The sequence below is a fragment of the Hyaena hyaena genome, unplaced genomic scaffold (assembly GCF_003009895.1).
Source record: "Hyaena hyaena isolate Hyena2069 unplaced genomic scaffold, ASM300989v1 scaffold_1053, whole genome shotgun sequence".
Classification (NCBI taxonomy): Eukaryota; Metazoa; Chordata; class Mammalia; order Carnivora; family Hyaenidae; genus Hyaena; species Hyaena hyaena.
This window is the reverse complement of record NW_024081687.1, coordinates 458,336-467,386: the sequence shown is the minus strand read 5'-3', so window position 1 is coordinate 467,386 and position 9,051 is coordinate 458,336. Positions and strand designations below refer to the sequence as shown.

General features: G+C 52.2%; 1 long non-coding RNA gene across 1 annotated transcript; it reads left to right on the top strand.

Moving 5' to 3' along the window:
- Positions 1-4,739: 4,739 nt before the first annotated feature.
- On the top strand, positions 4,740-7,482 carry LOC120223850. Its single transcript, XR_005526386.1, has 3 exons — positions 4,740-4,838; positions 5,790-5,944; positions 7,265-7,482. It is a non-coding gene; the product is annotated as an uncharacterized LOC120223850 (long non-coding RNA).
- Positions 7,483-9,051: the final 1,569 nt, after the last annotated feature.

The following is a 9,051-nucleotide window of genomic DNA, read 5'->3' as shown; positions in this document are numbered from 1 at the left end:
CGGGGCTCCCTGTTTGTCCCTAAATGCCCCAGCCAGCACCCCATCCTTGCTGCTTTCTCTGTGCCTTACACTCAAGAGGCAGGAAAGGCTGTTCCAAACAGCTGCCCCCTAACCGGTGACAGCCTTCATTCATCCATCCCCAGATGTGTACAGCTGGCCTGCTGAGTGGGGGAACGGTGCCAAATAGAAATCTGCTGGCTCCGAAATGGACGAAGAGGACACTTCCCTTCTACCAGTGGGGAAACTGAGGCCCAGAAAGAGGAGGACACTACCAGATCCGATCGACGGCAGCCATGCCTGTCTCAGAACCTGGTGGTCTGAACCCAGGTGAGTACCACGCTTTCATTCCCATTGGCCTTTGCCATTAGCCAGCCACACGCAGGCCCACGCTTTCCATCTGCAAGGGCAATGGCACCTTGGAGCCATCGGTGACGGGCAGAGCTGGCCAGTCTTCACAAGGCTCCATCTCCAGCTGCAGCTGGCAGGGTTAGTTAGTGCCCTGACCTCCTTGGGAATGTCCTGGCACGGCCAAGGCAGGCCTTCCCCGCTGTGGCCCGTCCACTGCAGCAGACTTCCAGGTGTGCGTGGAACCTCTCCTGCACACCTGGCTCTATACCATGGGCACAGCTGGAGCAGTTGTGGCCACAGCCAGCTCTGCTCCACTTACCTGTCAGCTCCATCTGTGAACTGACGTCACCCGAGCTGTACGCGATTCCCCCCGACGGGCTCTGCTCATGAAAATGCACACGCCATCCTTCTTTCTGGCACCATAGAGAACTGTGCTCGGCAGTACAGATGCAGCCCGCTCTGGAAAGGGAGGGCATCCACGGAGTCTAAAAATGAATGTGCAGTGAAACATCAGCACCGGCTCCCCATTAGGTGACTGGTTTCAGGGGCAGATGGCTACTCAAGGGCTCTAATCACTTTATAAGGAATCCTTAAAAGCGAGCACCCCTTGCTGAGTGCTCCCCCTTCAAGGAAGGGTGGGCAAATAGTAAGTGAAGGCCTCCAAGGGTCAGGGAGCCAGTGCGGGAATCCACGTCGTTGTCATGCTCACAACTCAGTGAGCACTCTCTGTGTGCCAGGTGCCTGACCAGCCTTCCTGCTCCTAGCTTTCCGTCACACATGCTTCCAGCCGAGGCACCTGTTCTGCCTTCTCTGCTGCCCTGCTCCTTGGGGGCACCCGCTTTCAATTCCCTCCGCTGCTCCATTACACATTCATGTCCACAGGGACATGCTTGGTTTCGGGCACCGTCTATTCACTTTCTGCTATGGCACGTGGCTCTCTTTTACCACCTCCCACACTGTCCCCCAGCCCTCGGCCACCGTACACACTTCCTGCCTTCATCCTCTCTACATGGCTTGTTCATCGTCTTGTTTAGAGCAGCAGCCAGTTTTGCGTTATTATGATTATGTGGAGGCAAAACCAAGCCGAGCCACGCAGTGCGTTTTGTTTTCCTGGGCGTGGCGGCCACAGAAACGCACTGTCCGATCTCTTGCTGAGGGAGTTTGCTTTAGGCGCTGCCCCTCTGGGCCCATTGCCACGTTCGCTCCAGGCCACATTCCTACAGCCCAGGAACTGAGCACAGGCTTGCTCTTGCAAAACTCAAAGCTCTTCCAATGTGCATCATTGGCTGGAGAACTTTCCATCCTTCCAGACGCCCCTTTGAGGGAACTGCACCAGAGACCAGATTCTCTGGTCAGCCCTGCATGCGGTCTGAGGGCTGAGGGCTCTCCTGACTCCTCTTCACCCTTTGTCATTCACGGCGTCGCCCCGTCAATCTCTTGAACATCTCATTCCATGTCTGTGTCCTTCTCCTCAAACCTGGACTGTCAGCCACTGTTTCTCACCCACACCCTTTGTCTAGATCTTTCATGTGCTCATCGCTGATTCAACCCTGGACTGTCCTGGTATGTCACTCTCTCCTGATGTGTCCCAACACACCAGGTGATCGATCGCTTTCATCACGAAGTAGCCCCTCCTGGAGTCTCTCTCGTGCCCACAGCTGGACTGACCTCCCTCCACCTCTTGGGGTGTCCCTTCACCTGTCCCTTTACCAGGATCCCGGGGATCCCACTCCCCTCTCCCTTTTGTTCGCCCCCCTCCCCCAGTCTGCATGCCCTGCTCTCCCATGACTTACCCCCTCCTGTGGTGCTCCACATTCTGCAGAAGCTTCCCAAGGACGGGTGCAAGGGCCGCACACTGTACGACTGTCTTTAGTCCAGCCTCGCAGTACGATGAGGGTCTGGCCAGGCTCACCATTCTGGGTGGGGCTCCTTCTGGAAGGCTTCACTCCACGGTCCCCTCACATCCAGTGCGGGCGTTCGGAAGTCTGAAGTCACTGCAATTCCTCGTTCTCCATGTGACATTGGTCCCCCTCTGAAAGCCTGCCAGATTCCTCCTCGACCACCGCTTTCTACAACCTCCCGCCCCGTGCCTTAGTGTGGGCAGGTCTATTTCCTCCATTGGCTTGGGCCTCAGTGGGTCTCTAAAGGTAAGAAATTCCGTTCCTTCAAACCTAGGAAAAGAACCTGGATTTTTAATTTTTTTTTATGGATGACTTCCTCCTGTCTGTTTCCTTTTCCTTCTTTGCAACTGTTTTTGTCTAGATATCGGACCTCCTAAACCAGTCCTCACATTTCTTACCATTGAACCTACTCTGCTTTCTAGATTTTTCACTTTTACCATGCTACCCCAGAATGGAATCTTTATTTCTGCAATCATATCTTTTAATTTCTGAGAGTTCCCTCTCGGTCTTGGAATGGTCCTTTCGACAGCATTTTCTTCTGTTTAAAGCATTCTTCACCACAAGAGAAGATGTTAATGATACTAATTGTTAAGGCCAGGGAGGATAATTTATTTGAAGTTTACTTGTCTCTGATAGCTTCTGTTTCTTCTAAGTGACTTTGGTTCATTTGTTTTGATAGCTTTTATATAGTAAGCATGTCTTCAGATTTTCTTGGCTGATTGGTAGTATTTACAAGTAGTCATTAAAAAGCTAACTGGAAGTCCAGCTAAGGTAGTGGGTGAATTCTTGATGGTGCTCATACTGGGTAATCCGGCTGGGCATTTTCCTTAGAGGATCCCAGATTTTAGTATATGTGGTTCTTTCCTATCAGGCTGGTTAAATTTCCCAGACAGACTCCTGATATCCTTCTGGATGCCAGTGGAGGAAGATAACCATTGTTTTCAATCGTGTTAGCAGAACCATACCCAGCCTATTTCCAGACATATTGTATTTATGACCCCCTCCTCTATAGGAAAAATTATTTTCAGTAATAATCATGTAAAGGGTCCAATTTCTCTACATCCTTGCCAACACTTAATATTTTCTGTTGGTTTTCTTTTTTTTTTTTTTACAACAGCCATCCTAACGTATGTAAGGTACACCAACTTTTAATCAGTTTTATCATTTTTGTGAGGTTCTCTACAGATGATGTGTGTCCTTGCCCATACCCAAGGCAGACCCTTCTACTGCCTGTTCTTATACTTGGCTGACTTCGAGCACGTAGCGTTCTCCAGCAAATCCACCCATCTTCCAACACAGCACCCTGGACATCCTAAACCCAGAGCCCCACATTTAACCTCCCCAGAGAATAAGGCTGGAATGGGACAGGGGCATGCCCAGTGAGGCGGCAGGAGGAAGCTGGAGATCTAACCACTTTTTGAACTTTCAACCAATTCTCCTGTTTCTAGCCCCAAATCGCCCCTACTTCCAGCACACCACTTCCGGTCTTTGGGGGTTCTGCCATGTCATCTGTTGTTTCCCAGGTCCAGATGGCTCAGGATTTCATGCCTCTGGGCTGCTCAGCCATTTCCTCTCACCCACCTTCTTTCCAGCTCAACATTCCAGTTCTCGAATGTGCTGTCTCCTCTCCTTCCTTCTTTGGCCTCGAGAGGCTAAGGCTTCTTAAAAACCCCTTTGCTGTGATTTTGATGAGATTTCAGAAGGGAGCAAAGCCGAACCCATCTGTCCCATCTGCCATTGTTAACTAGCCTTTATTAGGCCTTACTAGGCATTATTTAATTTAAATTTTACTAGTAAAGATGAGGAAACAGACTCACAGCCAAAGAACAGTAAGAAAGAAGACAGGGATTCAAAACCGAGTCAGGACTCCGTCCCCTGTGCCTTACTGTCTGGGATCCACAGCTGAGAGGGAGTTCTGGCAGCCAAGCCATGCCCTGAAGGTCATGGGCATATGGCTGCATGAAGGATGAGGCCAGACGGGCCAGCTGGGATCAAAACAGCCAGATGAGGGCTCGCGGCAGTCAGGGTCCAGAGCCCAGGACTTCGGGGAGAAAAATACCATGATCATGTGTTCAATTGCTTAGAGTCGAGGCTTTTTGGCTCCTGCTACCATCCAGTAGCGGTCGCCCGGGGCTGTAATGATTTCAGTGGCCAAGAAGGAGACCCACAGCTTCACACCCTGTCCTGTGCAGACAGTGCCGAAAGCCATTGCACCCCAGGTAACAGAGGCCCCCATACAGCCACAACTTCCTCGGCTCTGCCCTTGCCCATCTCCCACTGAATGTATTGGCCTAACTCTGCCTTGTGGGAGGAGAGGACTCCTCTCTGCTTCTCTCTGACCTCCACTCACTGAGCCCACTAGGCCTACCCTTTCAGGGTCCCTCGGGCTCTGCTAAGAATTTTTCCTGTTTGCACACGCATGTATTCACCACTGCTCTACACTCAGTTACCTCTTTTTTTTTTTTTGTTTCTAATTCCCAGGTTCCTTCACTTGCTCAGCAAATACTTGCACACCTATTATGTGCTGAGTCCTAAGGGAACCCCAGGGATGCTGCCCACAGGAGCTGACAGTCCCTGGAAGAGAGGCAGGTAAACAGACAGTCTCCGGGCAGTGTGGTCCGAGCTGGGATGGAAGGGAAGGGGGAATCTGGAAGTCCAGGAAGCACGTCTAATGCAGAAAAAGAGGTTGTTGAAAGCCCTCCCCACGAGGAAGCATGTGAACTGAATCATAAAGGGGGAGCAAGAGTTTGATTCCACTGATCAGTGCTCGGCACTGAGGACTGAGGGCCATGAAGTTTGAATGTGCTTATTCATCCATTGATCCAAATTAACATCTAGGAGCCCCCACCGTATGCCGGTCCCCACATAAGCGCTGGTGAGTCTCCGTCATGTCACTTCCGCCCGGGGATCCTCGCTTGTGCTCTTGGGCCTCTGAAACTGCCCCACCGAGAACTCACTTGCTTTTGCTTTCTGAGGCCAGCCTCAGACCCTGATGAGGTTTCCATCTGCACCCCCTCACTCCACTCCCAAATCCTGTGACTCTCCCGGACCCATCCAGATGATCTGTGTGTAACAACACCACAACTCGACTTCCATAAAATCACTGGGAAGTCCCCCCTTCCCCCACTGAGTGTGGAAGGTTTCACAAGGCCACACAGAAGATGCTCTGATGAAATAGGTGAGATTGTGCAGAATTCACCGTTGATGACAGCCATGCCAGGAACAGATAATCCTGGAGGAAGCCTCAGAGCTGACTTGGATCTCTGCCCACAGAGAGGGGATCCAGAATTCAGCATGACCTTGAACAGAACTCCAACCTGCTCCGGGACTGAGCACCGACTCTGCATAATTAATCGGAAGTGCTGTCCTTATGAGTGACAGTCTGGCCGCGATTAATTGTCTTAATGTTTGCTCGGGGTTCTGAGGGCATGCAAAGTGATTAAGGAGGGGTTTGGAAACACGGACTTGTTTGTTCCTGTCCCTTAATTGTTTGCCAAATGATACGCGGTAATTACATGGAACATCTCCATGCCTCTCCAGGTAATCCATGCAGAATTTAGAAGCAAAACTGAAATTCCTTAGGCACAGACACAGTAGGGGTGAGGAGTGGGCTGAGAAATTCCAGAAGGCATCACTCATGTGACCGGCCAATCCAGAGCCCCCGCCTCATGTCCTGTCCCCATTCGTAGACTAAGGTGAGAAGGGCTCCCACGGGGCTCTGGAGCTGGACTGTCTGACCGCAGGTTATCCACGGGTGGCTAAGCTGGTGGCATGTGACAGGAGGTGGAGCAGTGAGTTAACTTCATCCCACTGGAGAACGAGGTTCTAAACCTGGTGTTGCCATATTGTCTCTGAGTGTTGGAAAAGAACCGGAGACGGACAGGGTCCAACTGAGCCACCATGGGTCTCATGGACCCAGGTGTTCTGACCCATTCCCCAGGCCCCACAGCTGTGGAAGCCCAGGCTAAGGTGCACAAAGAGGGGGATTGAGTCCTGGACCAGCTCTTCTCTTCTGATAGGCAGGTGAAGCCACACCACAGCCAGCCCATCTCCACAGGGCTCACAAGAGGTCAATTGGTTGGGGTGGGCAGAAACAGAGAACATCTTAGATGCTTAGACACTGGGGCTCCCCAATCCCCAGAAACCCCCCTTCCCAATTCCAGTGTTCTTTACTCATCAGACCATGGACAGCGACAGTTATTTCTGGTTGCAGAAAACCGAAATCATGGTATAGATAAACCACATCTTCTTGATCCACTCATCTGTTGATGGACACTTAGGCTCTTTCCATGTTTTAGCTATTGTGGAGAGTGCTGCTATGAACATTGGGGTATGAGAAAGAATGAAACCTGGCCATGTGTAGCAACATGGATGGACCTTGAGGGTGTTATGCTGAGCGAAATAAGTCAGGCAGAGAAGGACAAATATCATATGTTTGCACGTATAGGAGGATTAGGAGGAACTTGACGGAAGAACAAGGGGGAGAAGAAGGGCGGAAATGGTGGGGGAAAGGGAGAGAGGCAAACCATGAGAGACTCTTGAATGCTGACAAAAACTGAGGACTGATGGATGTGGGGGGGAGGGGGGATGGGCATGGAGGAGGACACTTGTGGGGATGAGCACTGAGTGTTATGTGGAAACTAATTTGACAATAAACTATTTGTAAAAAAAAAAACAAAAAAAACCCAAAAGAAATGTAAATTAAAAATAAATAAATAAATAAATAAATAAATAAATAAAAGAAAATTAAAAAAAAAGAAAACCGAAATCAAAGGCTCAGAGATACTAGATGTGAGACGGTCTGCAAGGTCATGGGGTCCAGGCTGTCTGCTTGCACATGAGGACTCTGAGGCCCAGGGACAGGGGTTGGGGTACTGGCATCCAGCTTGGATCAGCCACTTGGGACCAGCAGACCTGGCTGCTCCTGCTGCATGCCACGCCTGGGTATCTGTCCGTTGGCCTGGACCCAGGTTCCCTGAAGGCGGGAGCTTCACTTCACTCATCTGTATCCCCAGGAGCCAGCAGAGGCCGACCACAGAGGAGGGGCTCAGTGGACACAGTCTTGACTTCTGCCAATGCAAACCCCTCCCTGCCGCTGCCTGAGTATATCCCCATAGGCCCAGCCGTGGTCAATCAGCCTATGCTTAGAGCTGGCATCCTCATGCTTCTGTGTGCTATCATGGCTTTTCCCCAGCTATGTAAGTTGTCTCCACAATAAAACTGGGAATTATGATTTCACAGTCTCTGAATCCTTAATAATATCTGTCACAGATGGATAGGTTATCCATGTGAAACGCTGGGGGTGGAGAAAAAGAAGAGGAGAGGAGAGGCGAGGCAAGGCAAGAAGAGAAGACAGAAGAGAGGAAAGGAAGGGAGACAGAGGAAAGGGAGGGAAGGGGAGGGGAGGGAAGGGAAGGGAGAAGGAAAGGGAGAGGAGGGGAGTGGAGGAGGGGAAGGGAAGGGAGTAGGGGAGGGGAGGAGGGGAAGGGAAGGGAGGAGGGGAGGGAAGGAAGGGAGGGGAAACAGAGGGGAGGGAAGGAGGTGGAGGAGGGAAGGGGAGGGAAGGGGAAGGAAGGGAAAGGGAGGGAAGGGGAGGAGAAGAAAAGGGAGGGAGGGAATTGGGGGAAAGGGAAGGGAGGGGGGAGGGGAGGGGAAGGAGAGGGAAAAGGAAGGAAGGGGAGGAGAAGGAAAGGGAGGGGAGAGGAGTGGAGGAAGGGAAGGGAAAGGAGGAGGGGAGGGGAGGGAAGGGGATGGAGGATGGAAGAGGAGGGGAGGGGGAGGGGAGAGGAGGGAAGGGAAGGGAAGGGAGGGGGAGGGAAGGGAAAGCAGAGATAGAGAAGGAAACAGCTGGAGGCACAGAAACTTAGCGACACAGATGCCAGGAAGAAAGCAAGAACACTCTGTGTCACTCAGTCATCACTACAATTCAATGGCCCCACAAGCAAAGGAGGGGCCCTCAGAGCAGGCGGGCTCAGCGGCCTGAATCCAGACTGTGCCTTATGTAGTCTGAGCAGAAGGTGAGAGTAAACACCATGACTCACTGTTGCTTTACAATCAGCTCCCCCACCCCTAGCCCCCAAATGCCGGACGATTATTGATTCTATTCATCTTCCCTCCGGCGCGTGCTCTGGGCAACACCTCCGCGTCCACACATTAGTCACCAGCTGTCACTGACTCTGTGGAGGGACACGCTGCTACGTCACATTTCACAGCAGGCAGCTTCGTATTGGGCTTGCCGAAGCATCCATGTGCGTCACAGCCCGGGGGCCCGGGCTCTCCTGGGGACAGGCTACTTTGTGGACACGTGTACAAGCCAACCAGCCAAAGGGCAGTGAAGTCGGAGAGACAGGCCTCCCCTCACCCTCGGGAGAGCCCTGCCCGGAGGGCTGAATAAGACTCTCTGGCTCCGAAGAGGAAGTGTGGTTTGCAAGGGCGCTATCTGATCATACCTGGGTACCACCGAAACCACCGCGGCTCCGCCCACCTCGCCAGCTGGGCACCGAGGTCTGGTCATCCATGCTCCAGACTTGCCTTCTAACCCCCGTCCTTCGCTCCAGCTCCACCAGGCTGCTCAGCTAAGCACCATGTGGCCCTTTCAAACCTCTAACTTTGCCTCTGTGCCTCTCTACCTTTCCCTGCCCGTCAGCTGGGGACCCCCGGTCATCTTTCAGGGTCGCAGGCCGAGTCACCCATCACTTCCTCTGCACCCTGGAGGTGAGCCTTGTGTGTCCCTCCACTAGCTCCTGTATCAGATGATGGGCTTACTCCCTCCATTAAGCCGTGAGTCCTGAGGATGGAGAGC